The 18237-nt window shown below is 42.7% G+C and overlaps 1 pseudogene; it reads left to right on the forward strand.

Annotated features, from left to right (window-relative positions):
- Positions 1–1461: 1461 nt before the first annotated feature.
- The window catches only part of LOC149983207 (uncharacterized), a 44112-nt pseudogene continuing 27336 nt past the window's right edge, over positions 1462–18237 (forward strand).

Genomic DNA, 18237 nt, shown 5'->3' on the forward strand with positions numbered 1-18237 from the left:
GCCAAAATATTTCCAACTACTTTTGTAATACAACGTTAGGTATTTTTAAACGTTAATAATCGATCAAATTGTAGACGGGGCAATCTGTATTCAATACATGAACGAAAAGAAAAAAGCTCTGCTCTTCATGTCTTGTGCAACTCACAAAAGTGACCCCTGTTCCGAGTTGGCCTACTTCCTGATAAGACAAAGGAATAACCTCAGCCATATTCCAAACACTGGCGACATCGTGTGGAAGTGGTAGGAACTGAAAGTAGGTTCCTATTAAATTTCTAATGGCAAAGACAATATAGGGATGAGAGATGGGGAAAAAAAAATCTGAACAGTTAGTCCTCTGGGTTTTGCCTGCAACATAAGTTCTGTTATACTCACAGACATGATTCAAACAGTTTTAGAAACTTCAGAGTGTTTTCTATCCAAATCTATGAATAATATGCATATCATATTCTTGGCATGAGTAGCAGGAAGTTGAAATTGGGCACGCTATTTATCCAAAAGTGAAAATTCTGCCCCCTAGCTTGTCTTCATTACAAGTCAGAATAGAAATAGACAATAGATTAAGTATTTAAAATACAACGTAGTTGGTCCCCTTTTGCATCTTAATCTGTTTCCTCCTTGTTAAGCATTTCCCAATCCTTGAATCTGAGACCTTATGGGAATCTGTGGGAGACAAGAGCAATTTATGACAATTTAGCATAGACACTCTAGCTACACATAACTCTACTACTCCACTACAGTGGAGGCTCTTCAGAGGAGGAAGGGGAGGAACATCATCCTCAGTGAATTTCATAAAAATTGAAATTGTAAAACATTAAGAAAGTTATACATTTTAGACAAAACTACACTAAATATAATCACATCACCAAATAGCTGATTAAAACACATTATTTTGAGAAGGTCTACAGTAGCCTCAACAGCACACAGTAGGGTAACACCATGGAGTAGCCGGAGGACAGCTAGCTTCCGTCCTCCTCTGGGTACATTGACTTCAATACAAAACCTAGGAGGCTCATTGTTCTCACCCTGTCACGACTTCCACCGAAGGTGGCTCCTCTCTCTGTTCGGGCGGCGCTCGGCGGTCGTCGTCACTGGTCTACTAGCTGCCACCGATCCTTTTCCCTTTTCTTTTGGTTATGTCTGTTTTGTGTTTCACCTGGTTTCTTTTTGGTTAATTAGGGGGGGTATTTATCTCAACATTTCCTTTTGGGGTTTTGTGCGGGATTGTTTTCATTTGACTGTCAGTGAGTTTGGGTTTCGTTTTCATTAGTTCATGTTTAACAGGTGGTTTTTCCCTGGACTGTGTTTGAGTGGGGTTTCGTGGCTACTGCTGTAGTCCGGTGTCCTGTTATTTTTTGACCTGGTTGAATAAAACGCCCTTTTCTTTGGAACTTGTTTCTCCTGCGCCTGACTCCACACCCACATCTCCTTGGGGAGATCTGACAGAATCCCGCACCGTAAATCATGGAGTCAGCAGGAGCGGACGCTCCCACCCCGTCCATGGAGGAGCGTGTTCAACAGCACATGCTGGTATTACACCGTTTAGGGACAGCTATGGATCAGGTGTTGGCGAGAATGGAGAGATGGGAAAGGAGCGGCCTCCCTACCTCGTCTTCAGCCACTCTCCAGCCTGCACCACTACCTTCTCCGGCAGCGTCCGGCCCCAGCGGGATTCGGCTCGCTCTCCTGAGGGACTACGATAAGACGGCTGCCGGGTGTAAGGGGTTCCTGCTCCAGCTGGAGCTTTACCTGGCGACTGTTCACCCGTCCCCCACGGGAGAGGAGAGTGTCAACGTCCTCTGCGTCTTCTGCCTTTCGGGTAAAGCCCTGGAGTGGGCCAACGCGGTCTGGGAGGGCCCGGACTCGGCGAGGGACCATTACCCAGAGTTCACCTGCCGCTTCCTGGCGGTGTTCGATCACCCACCAGAGGGCAGAGCGGTGGGTGAACGACAGTTTCACTTAAGGCAGGAGACGAGGAGTGCACAGGATTTCGCGCTGGAGTTCCGGACCCTGGCCACCGGCGCAGGGTGGAATGACAGGGCCCCGATGGACCATTATAGGTGTAGCCTGCGGGAGGACTTCTGCAAGGAGCTAGCCTGTCGTGACACCACTCTCACTCTGGATCAGCTAATACACATGTCCATCAGGCTGGACAACTTGCTGGCTGCTCACGGGCGTCCTGATCAGGGTCTGTTCGTTCCAACCCCCAGCACTCCTGCTCCGACACCAATGGAGCTAGGGGGTGCTGCCAAAAGGGCCACCGGAGGAGGAGCTGATTAGTCTCTTCCTCATTGATTCTCCTGCGTTTCCAGTGGTGCTGGGTTTTCCCTGGTTGGCAATCACAATCCTGAAATTTCATGGAAAAAGGGGGCTCTTAAGGGGTGGTCAGAGGACTGCTCAGGTAGGTGTGTGGGAGTTTCCATCGGTGTAACGATGGTGGAGAGTCGAGACCACCCCCGAGTATGCCGATTTGGCAATTGCCTTCTGTAAAAGGAGAGTGACCCTGTTACCACCACATCAACGGGGGGATTGTGCGATAAACCTCCAGGAAAACGCTGCACTTCCCATAATTTGCAAATAAATTCATTAAAAATCCTACAATGTGATTTTCTGGATTTTTTTTCTAATTTTGTCTGTCATAGTGGAAGTGTACCTATGATGAAAATGACAGGCCTCTCTCATCTTTTTAAGTGGGAGAACTTGCACAATTGGTGGCTGACTAAATATTTTTTTGCCCCACTGTATCTCCCTCACTAACTTTAAGAATCAGCTGTCTGAGCAGCTTACACAGCCCATCTGTAAATATCCCACCCACCCAACTACCTACCTCATCCCCATATTGTTTTTATTTACTTTTTTTGCTCTTTTGCACACCAGTATTTCTACTTGCACATCATCATCTGCACATCTGTCACTTCAGTGCTACATTTTTGCTAAATTGTAATTACTTCACAACTATGGCCTATTTACTCCTTACTCCATTTGCACACACTGTAGATATATATTTTTCTATTGTGTTATTGACTGTACTTTTGTTAATCCTATGTGTAACCTTGTGTTGTTTTTTGTCTCACTGCTTTGCTTTATTTTGGCCAGGTTGCAGTTGTAAATGAGAACTTGTTCTCAACTGGCCTACCTGGTTAAATAAAGGTGAAATAAAAAATAAAATATTAATTGTCCGCATAATGGTTGCATTCAGATTTTGGCTATACCTACAGTGTCATTGCCATTTGGGATGTTATGAACATCAACTTTTCTCAATCTAAGGAGTTTAAGATGACAGAGTTGTTTAAATGTATGTCTACTCTGGATGGATGTAGAAACATCATTGATTTATTCGTACCATTGCTGAGAATCTATGCAGGCAGCAGGTAGGCTAGCGATTAGAGCTTTGGGCCAGTAACCCAAAGGTCGCTGGTTTGAATATATGAGCCGAGATGGTGAAAAATCTGTCGATGTGCTCTTGATCAAGGAACTTAAACCTAATTTGCTCCAGGGGCACTGTACTACTACCACATTTCACTGCACCTATCCAGTGATTTGTTTGGTTACTTTTTTGGTTACTACATTATTCCATGTGTTATTTCATAGTTTTAATGTCTTCACTATTATTCTATCATGTAGAAAATAGTAAAAATAAAGAAAAACCCTTGAATGAGTAGGTGTGTCCAAACTTTTGACTGGTACTGTATATATTGTTTTGTCTCTGCCGTTCCCAAATTAGTTAAATTCCAGATCATTCCAGTCAGGGTTACAGTGATTTCAAATCCTCCTCCTATCATAAAGTCGTCCAAGCTTTCCAAATACTATTGCCCTGAAGGCGTTTATTCAACACGGTCACAGTCACGTGTGATCTCGATTAAAATGTCCAGTCTCTTTACCATTGTTATGGATTCCCCTTTGATGCCTCATTGCTGACAGGTGCAGTATAATCCAAGTTTAGCCCAATGCAGAGACACACGGTCAAAATAACATTGCATTTATCCCATGTCATACCAAGGAGACAGAACGATTACTGTAGACTAATGGGGGTTCTCCTCTGAGAAATCTTTGAGCTTTGGGCTCTGAACAAGACAGAGGATGGGTGTTGTCCCCTTGGATGAGTTGGATCTCCACGTCCAAATGGTTATATCCCACTAACTCCCCCAAGAAAGGAAACTGTCACCATGATCATAAGAAGAATGTGTCAACATGGTTGTCATGTGGTCGGCTTTCATGCCTATCTGTCTTTAAATCGCTGCATGAGACCATAATCCATCCATGGGTGTTGATGACATTCATGCCCACTTGAATCCTACTATTACTTTGTCTTTAATCTTTGTGGTATGATCTGCCACAATGCAGTTTCCCACATTTGAAAGCATCAACAGTGTCTTTGTGGGTGACCTCTCATGTGACCTCTCTGTGTTCACATCTGCTTGTAAGAAGATTCATCTGGTATGAGTGGTACAACACTGGTGGTACATTGCCGAACAGTGGTACATTGATTGAATCGAATGAACTTCAACAAAACATGTTGTATTGATCCATGGTGGCTGGAACATGCGTGCATCAGCTTTTTATTGGCTATTGTGCATTGACTCCCATCTAATCTACACGTGAAGCTATACTGTGATGCTTCGTTTAACTACGTTAATTTAAAACTCCATTCAGCTTTTAAAGTACGGAAATGGAGCAGTTATTTGTCCAGGCATAATATTAATGATTGTCTTTTAGGTTATAAAACTAGATAACAGTCTTCGTCACGAATGTACCAATATTTTAGATGAAAGTCTGAATTGTGTGTGGATTGTGGTCTACAGCAGTGCTTCTCAAACAGTGAGTTGGGACCCTGCCTTGGCTGATATTTTTGGCCTGGAGACTTTAAACCATTCTAAACTGTGTCCTGGCTAGAAACATTGATTGTGCTTGTTTTGTAACAAACAACTCAAGAAGGTTCAGGATGGGTTGCTGCACCAAACAGTTTAGTCAAATCAAATCACATCAAATTGTATTTGTCACATGCTTCGTAAACAACAGGTTTAGACTAATAGTGAAACACTTACGGGTCCTTTCCAACAATGCAGAGTAAAAGATAAAACAAATAAAAAAAGAATAATAGTAACATGAGGAATAAATACACAGTGAATAACGTATAACAAGTAAAATAACATGGCTTTATATATACCAGTACCAAGTCAATGTGCAGGTGTACAAGGAACTAGATGCTCTCTTCTATCCAGCTCTCTACTGTGCTCTGTTGTATAGGCAGGCCTCCTTGTATTCCAGCCCAGGTTGCTCCAGGCTTGCTTAGTTCATACCATACATCTGATATTTCTCAACACTGAGAGATGACCAACCTTCAGGGAAGGTTGTACAACCTGGCTCTGGTTAGCAGCTACTCAGCTATTTTAGGCTCACAGCTGCAGAAATGCTGTGGTCTCTTGACTTGGACACCTGGACGTATGGATGGAAAATGTGTGGGAGTGAGACACGGGACCTTTCTCCCTGGAGCAGGTATTTTGTGCTGTACCACTGCAGCTAGGAGAAACTGTGGAGGTTTGCTGAAATATTCTGAAACACTTTTGGAGGTTTGAAGGCATGAGCCTCATGCATAATGTGTAGTATTATGGTGCACATAGACTAAAAGCTATACTCGTGCTTTGGGCCTATGACATTTGTCCCTTATTACATTTAAGCTCACAATAGAACAAAGAGGAACATTACTATTGTACTGTGACGCACACAGATACTGTATGGTCATATGTTTTATTTGGTTGGTTATTTTATGGAGCCATCCCTTGTATAATTTTCTAGACCTCCCCGCTATTTGCATTGAATTTAATGTATATGATTACTGCCCCTAGGGGGCGCTGTGACGTCAATGGGGAGCATTAGTGGGTTCATGAGGTCTTGGTTTCTTGAAGTCTTGGTTTCTTCTTCAATCATGGAGAATGCCTGATACTGAGCACTACTAACTCCATCTCATCATTCCAACCTGTTAATTCAGGTATGTAATTTGCAAAGGTAGAATATGACTCAATAAAAATATTGAGATAACATGGTTAACTACATAGTCCATGAGTTTGGTGATGTTCGAAGGTCATCGAAGGAAGTTTTAATCAAGTTAATGATTGGTATTTAAGTAATGGAGGTTCGCTAGGTTGCAAATGGTTTACATGTACATTATAATGGCTTGCATGCAAGCAAAGGGAACAAGATGGCGTCCAAACGTTTTGTACTTTTTCAACCATGTTTTTAGCTCCTATTTGGTTTGTTTTCTATGAAAAAGTCATAGTTCATAAAAGTAATATACAGTACCAGTCAAAAGATTGGACACACCTACTTCTTTATTTTTACTATTTTCTACATTGTAGAATAATAGTGAAGACATCAAAACTATGAAATGACACCTTCAGGTGTTATCGGACACCGATATCATGCTTCCGGACAAGCTGAACACCTTCATTGCCTGCTTTGAGGATAACACAGTGCCACCAACATGTCCTGCTCCCAAGGACTGTGAGCTCTCGTCCTCCATGGCTGACGTGAGTAAGACATTTAATGGTGTTAACCCTCGCAAAGCAGCCGGCCCAGATGGCATCCCTAGCCGCGTCCTCAGAGCATGCGCAGAACAGCTGGCTGGAGTATTTACGGACATATTCAATCTCTCCCTATCCCAGTCTTCTTTCCCCACTTGCTTCAAGGATGTTCACCATTGTTCATGTACCCAAGAAAGCAAAGGTAACTAAACTAAATGACTATTGCCCCGTAGCACTCACTTCTGTCATGAAGTGCTTTGAGAGGCAATTTAAGGATCATATCTCCTTCACCTTAGCTGACACCCTAGACCCTCTTCAATTTGCATAGCGCCCCGATAGGTCCACAGGCGTGCAATCACCATCGCACATCACACTGCACTATCCCATCTGGATAAGAGGAAAACCTATGTAAGAATGCTGTTCATTAACTATAGCTCAGCATTCAACACCATAGTACCCTCTAAGCTCATCATTAAGCTTGGGGCCCTGGGTCAGAACCCCTCCCTGTGAAACTGGGTCCTGGATTTCCTTATGGGCCGCCCCCAGTTTGTGAAGGTAGGAAACAACACCTCCACCATGCTGAACCTCAACACAAGGGCCCCACAAGGGGTCTGCCCAACTCATCACCGGGGACACACTGCCTGCTCTCCAGGACACCGACAGCACCAGATGTCACAGGAAGACCAAAAAGATCATCAAGGACATAAACCACCCAAAACACGGCCTGTTCACCACGCTGTCATCCAGAACATGAGGTCAGTGCAGGTGCATCAAAGCTGGGACCGAGAGACTGAAAAACAGCTTCTATCTCAAGGCTACCACCCGGTTACTCAACCCTGCACCTTAGAGGCTGCTGCCCTATCTACATGGAATTACTGGTCACTTTAATAATGGAACATTAATCACTTTAATAATGTTTGCATACTGCTTTACTCATTTTATGTACAGTGCAGTCGGAAACTATTCAGACCCCTTGACTTTTTCCACATCTTGTTACGTTATATTCTTATCCTAAAATTGATTAAATTACTACACACATTACTCCATAAATGACAAAGCAAAGCACGTTTAGAAAATTGTGCAAATTTATACAAAATAAAAAACAGAAATACCTTAACATAATTATTCAGACCATTTGCTATGACACTCGAAATTGAGCACAGATGCATCCTGTCTCCATTGATCATCCTTGAGATGTTTCTACAACTTGATCTGAGTCCACCTGTGGTTAATTCAATTGATTGGAGATGATTTGGAAAGGCACAAACCTGTCTATATAAGGTCCCAGAGTTGACAATGCATGTCAGAGCAAAACCAAGTCATGAGGTCGAAGGAATTGGCTGTAGTGCTCAGAGATTTTTAAAGGGGAAGGGTATCAAAAAATGTATGCAGCGTTAAAGCTCCCCAATAAACCAGTGGCCTCCATCATTCTTAAATGGAAAAAGTTTGTAACCACCAAGGTCACCCTGACAGGGCTCTAGAGTTCCTCTGTGGAGATGGGAGAATCTTCCAGAAGGACAACCATCTCTGCAGCACTCCTTCAAACAGGCCTTTATGGTATTGACCAGACGGAAGCCATTCCTCAGTAAAAGGCACATGACAGCCCGCTTGGAGTTTGCCAAAAGGCACCTAAAGACTCTCAGACCATGAGAAACAAAACTCTCTGGTCTGATGAAACCCAAATTGAACTATTTGGTCTGAATGCCAAGCGTCACATCTGGGGGAAACCTGGCACAATCCCTACGGTGAACCATGGTGGTGGCACCATCATTATGTGGGGATGTTTTTCAGTGGCAGGGGCTAAGAGACTAGTCAGGATCGAGGGACCGATTAACTTCTTTGGGACTGGGGGGCAGTATTGAGTAGCCTGGGGGGTAGTACTGCTACTCAGGCCCAAAAGCTAGAATTTGCATATAATTAGATTTGGATAGAAAATACTCTGAAGTTTCTAAAACGGTTTGAATGGTGTCTCTGAGTATAACATAACTCATATGGCAGGCAAACACCTGAGAAAAAAACAGGAAGTGCGAAATCTGAGGTTTGTAGTTTTTCAAGTCATTGCCTATCGAATATACAGTGTCTATGGGGTCATATTGTACTTCCCACGGCTTCCACTAGATGTCAACAGTCTTTAGAACCTTGTTTGGGGCTTCTACTGTGAAGGAGGAGAGAATGAGAGCTGTTTGAGCCAGAGGTCTGGCAGAGTGCCATGAGCTGATCACGTGTGCGCCCGTGAGAGGTAGCTGCATTTCATTGCATTTCTAAAGACAAAGGAATTCTCCGGTTGGAACATTATTGAAGATTTATGTTAAAAACATCCTAAAGATTGATTCTATACATCGTTTGACATGTTTCTACGAACTGTAATGTAACTTTTTTGACATTTCGTCTGAACAAGTGATCGCGCATTATGCATTTGGATTACTGGGCTAAACGCGCAAACAAAAAGGAGGTATTTGGGCATGAAAAAGGTTCAGAACACCTCCATAACAAAGGTCAAGGGCAGAGAAAGCTTGTTGGACACTAAGAAAGCTTTATTGTAGAGCATTTATCACAAAATCCAGGGAGGGGCCAGCTGAGTATAAGACTATCATCTGTATATAAATTGATGAGAGAGCGTCCTACTGCCTGAGCTATGTTGTTGATGTAAATTAAGAAGATTGTGGGGCCAAGGATTGAGCCTTGGGGTACTCCCTTGGTGACAGGCAGTGGCCGAGACAGATTTTCTGACTTTATAAACTGGACTCCTTGAGAGAGGTAGTTTGCAAACCAGGCCAAAGATCCCTCAGAGACACCAACACTCCTTAGCCGGCCCACAAGAATGGAATATCAAGGCACAAGGTGAGACCCAAATGCAGACACAGGAGGCAGATGGTTGAAGTCTTACAATGTTTATTAATCCAAAGGGGTAGGCAAGAGAATGCCATGGACAGGCAAAAAGGTCACAACCAGATCATAGTTCAGGAGGTACAGAGTGGCAGACAGGCTCGTGGTCAAGGTAGGCAGAATGGTCAGGCAGGCAGGTACAAAGTCCAGTAACAGGTAAGGGTCAAAATCGGGAGGACTAGAAAAAGGAGAATGCAAAATGCAGGAGACAGAGAAAAACGCTGGTTGACTTGGAAACATACAAGACGAACTGGCACAGAGAGACAGGAAACACTGGGGAAAACATGCAACACCTGGAGGGAGTGGAGACAATAACGAGGACAGGTGAAACTGATCAGGGTGTGACATGGAATGGTCTACCGTATCAAAAGCTTTGGCCAAGTCAATAAAAGTAGCAGCACAACATTGCTTAGAATCAAGGGCAATGGTGACATCATTGAGGACCTTTAAGGTTGCAGTGACACATCCATTACCTGAGCGGAAACCAGATTGCATACCAGAGAGAATACTATAGACATCAAGAAAGACAGTCAGTTGATTATTGACAAGTTTTTCCAGAATGTTTGATAAACAGGGCAAAATAGAAATAGGCCTATAACAGTTAGGATCAGCTTGATCTCCCCTTTAAGTAAAGGTCAAACTGTGGTTGCCTTCCAAGCAATGGGAATCTCCCTAGAAAGGAGAGACAGGTTAAAAAGGTCGGAGATAGGTTTGGCGATGATAGGGGCAGCAACCATAAAGATGAAATGGTCTAAACCATCTGACTGAGATTATTTTTGGGGGTCAAGTTCAAGGAGCTCCTTCAGCACCTCGAACTCAGTGACTGCCTGCAGGAAGAAACTTTGTAGCGGGGCAGGGGAAAAGAGGGAGGAGCATCGGGGAGAGTCGCATTAGAAAGGGTGAGAGATGAGGAACTATTTGACGGGCAAGGAGGCATGGCTGAGTCAAATAGGAATCCTGACTTAATGAAGTGGTGATTAAAGAGCTCAGCTATGTGCTTCTTGTCAGTAACAACCACATCATCAACATTAAGGGACATGGGCAGCCGTGAGGAGGACGGTTTATTATCCAGGTCTTTAACCGTTTTCCAGAACTTCTTGGGGTTAGACCTGCAGAGAGAGAACTGATCCTTAAAGTAACTAACTTTGGCCTTCTGGATATAAAATATAGCCCATCACTGATAATATACATAATTCCAGTGTTCTCATGAGCTGCGTGATGCATAGTGATAACTACTATTGAAATTGATTCTGCACTAAATAATAAACACATGCATATAGACTGAAATACTATCGAATCACCATGATAACATCATCTCCTGCTCATGATTAGAAAACATTGCTACTCACTCCTGTATATTGATGCATTGCCTGTATGCTAGCCTAGCAAAGGCTACTTCCTTCTTTTATTACAGGGGATGACTCCCCATGATGGGGTGTGTGTTCACCAATCTGCCTGAAAGCTGGTATTGGGAACAAACAAGTAGCTAGCTATATAATAGGCTACCTCTGAGGCTAATTCTTTTTAGCTAGCTAGTTTGTAGCCACTATTGACTGACAACAGTAGAGTAGCAACATGGTTGATCCTCGCAATCAGTGACATCCCCGCAGCAGCCAAACATTGAAACATGAGCATATTGAATGACGCGGACGAGGTTCAAACGCACCTAGTGAGCATTCACAAAGAAAATATGATATCAGAACACAGCACCATAGCGAGAAACATCTAGTTACACAGCAGCGTTGATGCAGAGCAAGAAGCGATCGCATATTAGCAGTAGCAGCAAACTGCAGCAGGATGAGAGAGCAGACCCATAAAGCTTAAATACCCACCCAATATGGTAGCCGTGATTGATACTAGCCTCTAATTGGTACCATCTCAGCTAATGCTTCAGCTGAGGCGGGAGCACTTGGGTTTCCTTTCTAAACTGGCTTCTCTTAAAATGTATCTACATTTTTTTACTTTTTTAAAGTTTCACTATTATTCACTATTCACTATTCACTGAGGAGGATGGTCCTCCCCTTCCTCCTCTGTGGAGCCTCCACTGATGGAGTTAAACCATTTTTTTAACTTGAGATCTATTTTTTATACTTAACATGGAATGTGAAAATACTTAATACTACAATACAGTTGTAATGTATACTGAGTGTACAAAACATTAGGAGCACTTTCCTAATATTGAGTTGCACCCTCTTTTGCCCTCAGAACAGCCTTAATTCGTTGGGGCATGGACTCTACAAGGTGTCGAAAGCATTCCACAGACATGCTAGCCCATGTTGGCTGGATGTAGACCATTCTTGAGACAAACAGGAAACTGTTGAGTGTTGCAGTTCTTGACGCAAACCGGTGCACCTGGCACCTACTTCCATACCCCATTCAAAGGCTCTTAAATATTTTGTCTTGCCCATTCATCCTCTGAATGGCACACATACACAATCCATGTCTCAATTGTTACAAGGCTTTAAAATCCTTCTTTAACCTGTCTCCTCCCCTTCATTTACACATTGAAGAGATATTTATGTTGCATGAAAGATTGATTTAGGTGAATTTAATCTCCTTTAAGATATAATACTCACAATGAGGGAGAGGGTAGACACACTGTATGTACTGTACATAAAGCGTAGGTAAAGGTCACTTGTATCTGTGGGAAAGGCTACTGGTAATCATATTATCCCAAACAATATGGTGTTAGGTGATTTTAACACGGCAAAGCACCTCTTCAATGCAAAATATGTATATAATTGTATTTAACCTTTATTTAGCTGGGCAAGGAGGTTAAGAACAAGTTCTTATTTACAATGACAGCCTGGTTGTGATACATCCTGTAATTGAACCAGGGTCTGTAGTGACACCACTAGCACAGAGATGCAGTGCCTTAGACCGCTGTGCCATTCGGGAGCCAATATAAATAAGTCCACCATATCCTATCACAAAGTGACAGGGTATGTATTGAGTTAAGAGTGCAGATATATTTCTAGCTGTCAAAAGATGCTGAGGGAACATTGTTTCCGTTAACGGCAGGACGGACTAAATGGAAGGATGTGCAGTAGACGCCTGCGAATCATCATCTTCTTGTCTGGTTCCTTTCATGTTTGACACAGGAAGGAAGTGTATGAACGTACAATATAGAGAAGAATGAAAAGAGGCAATAATAACACACATAACCAAAATAACATAATAACATAATAACACTACATAATAACACTACATGACCAAAAGTATGTGGACACCTGCTCATCGAATATCATGGGCATTCATATGGGTTGTTCCCTCTTTGCTGCTATAACAGCCTCCACTCTTCTGGGCTTTCCACTAGATGTTGGAACATTGCTGCGGGGACTTGATTCCATTCATCCAGAAGAGCATTAGCGAGGTAAAGTGCTGATGTTGTGCGATTAGGCCTGGCTCACAGTCAGAGTTCCAATTCATCCCAAAGGTTTTGGATGGAGTTCAGGTCAGGGCTCTGTGCAGGCCAGTCAAGTTCTTCCACACTGATCTCGACAAACCATTTCTGTATGTAGCTCGTTTTGTGCACAGGGGCATTGTCATACTGAAACAGGAAAGGGCCTTCCCCAAACTGTTGCCACAAAGTTGGAAGCACAGAATCGCCAAGAATTTCATTGTATGCTGTAGTGTTAAGATTTCCCTTCACTGGAACTATCCCGAACCATGAAAAACAGCCCCAGACCATCCTTCACCAAACGTTACAGATGGCGCTATGCATTGGGGCATGTATCATTCTCCTGGCATCCGCCAAATCCAGATTCGTCCATCGGACTGCCAGATGGTGAAGTGTGATTCATCACTCCAGAGAATGCTTCCACTGCCCAATGACGGCGAGCTTTACACCACTCCAGTTGATGCTTGCATTGTGCACGGTGATCTTAGGCTTGTGTGCGGCTGCTCAGCCATGGAAACCCATTTCATGAAGCTGACGTTGCTTCCAGTAGCAGTTTGGAACTAGGTAGTGAGTGTTGCAACCAAGGACACACTATTTTTACGCACTACACGCTTCATCACTTGGCAGTCCCATTCTGTGAGTTTGTGGCTGAGCCGTTGTTTCTCCTAGACTGAATTCACTCATTTGAAGGGGTGTCCACATACTTTTGTATATATAGTGCATTTTAAGTCTTTGTTCACCAGGGCACTTGATTAGCAAACTCGGAGAGGAAAAGTAAATGTAGTAAACATTAAGTGGTAGGAAACCACACAGCTTGTGTGCTAGTAGGGGATCAAGGAAGGCTTTGCAGACTTTCCAGATGTAATAAAGGCATCACTCAACACAATCTATCATCTGGAAGAGGTCGAACACTCACAATTGCATGCAAAGCACTTCCTAAAAAATGAAGCATTCTAATGCCATAATTCATTCTCTTTTGCTAATGGTCCCACACTCCCAAACATGATGCACTGTAACCATGACTACAGCCAATGATTTCTGCTAATACCTTAAAAAACACATTGTTGCACCACATGTCACTTCAGCAGACAATTCAATTCCATAAATTTGTCACACATGACACCGACAGGTCTTTACTTTGCCCCAAGTAAGCCTCTGCCCTCTGGCCATGTCTTAACACACCATCATTTAACCAAGTTAATAGAACTCGTCCATGCAATTGTGCACATCATTGGTCAAATTGAATACAAGTTTTAACAGTTTCCTCACATAACTTTTCTTGTCAAATAACGAAGATATTTTGAGAAACAGTGAATACATTTAAAATACTTACCTTTCTTCAGTTATACCCTCTCTGATTATGGCAATAAAATACAGTTTCATGGTTATTGTGTCGAGATTCATGGTTATTGTGTTGGTACTGTAAAATACTGGTGAATGGTCCTGTTTACAGATATAGAGATACATACAGTGAGGGGGAAAAAGTATTTGATCCCCTGTTGATTTTGTACGTTTGCCCACTGACAAAGAAATTATCAGTCTATAACTTTAATGGTAGGTTTATTTGAACAGTGAGAGACAGAATAACAACAAAAAAATCCAGAAAAACGCATGTCAAAAATGTTATGAATTGATTTGCCTTTTAATGAGGGAAATAAGTATTTGACCCCCTCTCAATCAGAAAGATTTCTGCCTCCCAGGTGTCTTTTATACAGGTAACGAGCTGAGATTAGAAGCACACTCTTAAAGGTAGTGCTCCTAATCTCAGTTTGTTACCTGTATAAAAGACACCTGTCCACAGAAGCAATCAATCAGATTCCAAACTCTCCACCATGGCCAAGACTAAAGAGCTCTACAATGATGTCAGGGACAAGATTGTAGACCTACACAAGGCTGGAATGGGCTACAAGACCATTGCCAAGCCACTTGGTGAGAAGGTGACAACAGTTGGTGTGATTATTCACAAATGGAAGAAACACAAAAGAACTGTCAATCTCCCTCTGCCTGGGGCTCCATGCAAGATCTCACCTTGTGGAGTTGCAATGATCATGAGAACGGTGAGGAATCAGCCCAGAACTACACGGGAGGATATTGTCAATGATCTCAAGGTAGCTGGGACCATAGTCACCAAGAAAACAATTGGTAACACAGTACGCCGTGAAGGACTGAAATCCTGCAGCACCCACATGCTCCCCCTGCTCAAGAAAGCACATATACATGCCTGTCTGAAGTTTGCCAATGAACATCTGAATGATTCAGAAGACAACTGGGTGAAAGTGTTGTGGTCAGATGAGACCAAAATGGAGCTCTTTGGCATCAACTCAACTCGCTGTGTTTGGAGGAGGAGGAATACTGCCTATGACCCCAAGAACACCATCCCCACCGTCAAACATGGAGGTGGAAACATTATGCTTTGGGGGTGTTTTTCTGCTAAGAGGACAGGACAACTTCACCGCATCAAAGGGACGATGGATGGGGCCATGTACCGTCAAATCTTGGGTGAGAACCTCCTTCCCTCAGCCAGGGCATTGAAAATGGGTTGTGGATGGGTATTCCAGCATGACAATGACCCAAAACACGGCAACAAAGGAGTGGCTCAAGAAGAAGCACATTAAGGTCCTGGAGTGGCCTAGCCAGTTTCCAGACCTTAATCCCATAGAAAATCTGTGGAGGGTTGCCAAACGTCAGCCTCGAAACCTTAATGACTTGGAGAAGATCTGCATAGAGGAGTGGGACAAAATCCCTCCTGAGATGTGTGCAAACCTGGTGGCCAACTACAAGAAACGTCTGAACTCTGATTGCAAACAAGGGTTTTGCCACCAAGCACTAAGTCATGTTTTGCAGAGGGGTCAAATACTTATTTCCCTCATTAAAAAGCAAATCAATTTATAACATTTTTGACATGCGTTTTTCAGGATTTTTTTGTTGTTATTCTGTCTCTCACTGTTCAAATATACCTACCATTAAAATTATAGACGGATCATTTCTTTGTCAGTGGACAAACGTACGAAATCAGCAGGGGATCAAATACTTTTTCCCCTCACTGCCCATGATATAATTTGCATATCGCAGTGTGATGAGGACAAACTGACCGGAAAATTCTGTGGGTTCTAAATATTTACCCTTCTGGTCCTCTGTCATCTGTTATGTGTTCTGGGAGACAAACAGTACAAATTGTGTTGTTAGACATTGTGCTAATCAACACCATAGCTGGAACACAGCTACTGTAAAGTTTTGTGCATGATGGAAAATATGTCTCAATATTTAACATTTTGTTCTTTATTGCAATGATGTCTAGTGAAGATTCCAAACGGAAGATCAATGTTATTGCGTTGAGAGTAATTCTTCACAAAGTCTCCAAAATGAATGGCACTGCTACTGAAAGGGTGCTCTTTGAAAGCAAGGGTGTTAAAGAAAAAAAAAACACGGTGCATCCAAGTGCAACTGCTGCTCCAGTGTGTTATATCACTGGTGACCAATGACAGAAACTCCAAGAGTTGATGCGCTGACCATCTATCTGAGTAATTACTATGGAAAATTGAAATGTTTCTTTACAGAAATACTAGGTCATCTAAAGTACTGAGGAACAGAAGCAGACATTAAATGCATTGCATTTCAGAGCCTAACTTTGCCAGGCATTCAAAATGTCACTGATGTGGTGGTTCAGGAAACACTTGGCAAGGAGTTTGTAATAGTAATAGTAATTCTGTAATCAAATCTTATTAGTTACATGCGCCGAATAAAACAGGTGTAGACCTTAGTGAAACGCTTACTTACGAGCCCCTAAACAACAATGCAGTTAAAAATAAAAAAAAGTAACACGTAATTAAAGAGCTGCAGTAAAATAACAATAGTGAGACTATATACAGGGGGGTACCGGTACAGAGTCAATGTGTGGGGGCACCGGTTAGTTTAGGTAACATGTACATGTACAATGAAGTCGGAAGTTTGCATACACCTTAGCCAAATACATTTAAACTCAGTTTTTCTCAATTCCTGACATTTAATCCTAGTAAAAATTCTCTGTCTTAGGTCAGTTAGGATCACCATTTTATTTTAAGAATATGAAATGTCAGAATAATAGTAGAGAGAATTATTTATTTCAGCTTTTATTTCTTTCATCTCATTCCCAGTGGGTCAGAAGTTTACATACACTCAATTAGTATTTGGTAGCATTGCCTTTAAATTGCTTAACTTGGGTCAAACGTTTCAGGTAGCCTTCCACAAGCTTCCCACAATAAGTTAGGTGAATTTTGTCCCATTCCTCCTGGCAGAGCTGGTGTAACTGAGTCAGGTTTGTAGGCCTCCTTGATCGCACATGCGTTTTAAGTTCTGCCCACAACTTTTCTATAGGATTGAGGTCAGGGCTTTGTGATGGCCACTCATCTCTTGGAGACAGAACACGTCTCCTTCCTGAGCGGTATGACAGCTGCATGGTCCTATGGTGTTTATACTTGCGTACTATTGTTTGTACAGATGAATGTGGTACCTTCAGGCGTTTGGAAATTGCTCCGAAGGATGAACCAGACTTGTGGAGGTCTACAATTTTTTTCTGAGGTCTTGGCTGATTTCTTTTGATTTTCCCATGATGTCAAGCAAAGAGGCACAGAGTTTGAAGGTAGGCCTTGAAATACATCCACAGGTACATCTCCAATTCTCTCAAATGATGTCAATTAGCCTATCAGAAGCTTTTTCTGGAATTTTCCAAGCTGTTTAATGGCACAGTCAACTTCGTGTATGTAAACTTCTGACCCACTGGAATTGTGATACAGCAAATTTTAAGTGAAATAATGTCTGTAAGCAATTGCTTGAAAAATTACTTGTGTCATGCACAAAGTAGATAGTTTGTTAACAAAATATAGTTTGTTAACAAGACATTTGTGGAGTGGTTGAAAAACAAGTTTTAATGACTCCAACCTAAGTATATGTAACTTCCAGCTTCAACTGTAGGTAGAGTTATTCAATTGCCTATGCATAGATGATAACAACAGAGAGTAGCAGCGGTGTAAAAGATGCAATGCAAATAGTCTGGATGGCCATTTGATTAGATGTTCAGGAGTCTTATGGCTTGGGGGTAGAAGCCGTTTAGAAGCCTCTTGAACGTAGACTTGGTACTCCGGTACCGCTTGCCGTGTGGTAGCAGAGAGAACAGTCAATGTCTAGGGTAGCTGGAGTCTTTGACAATTTTTAGGATCTTCCTCTGACACTGCCTGGTATGAAGGTCCTGGATGGCAGGAAACTTGGCCCCAGTGATGTACTGGGCCGTACGCACTACCCACTGTAGTGCCTTGCGGTCGGAGGCCGAGCATTTGCCATACCAGGCAGTGATGCTCTCGATGTTGCAGCGGCATAACCTTTTGAGGATCTGAGGACCCATGCCAAATCCTTTCAGTCTCCTGAGGGGGAATAGGTTTTGTCGTGCCCTCTTCACGA

Source organism: Oncorhynchus mykiss, chromosome 5, assembly GCF_057628025.1.
Source record: "Oncorhynchus mykiss isolate SJ-2025 chromosome 5, ASM5762802v1, whole genome shotgun sequence".
Lineage (NCBI taxonomy): Eukaryota > Metazoa > Chordata > Actinopteri > Salmoniformes > Salmonidae > Oncorhynchus > Oncorhynchus mykiss.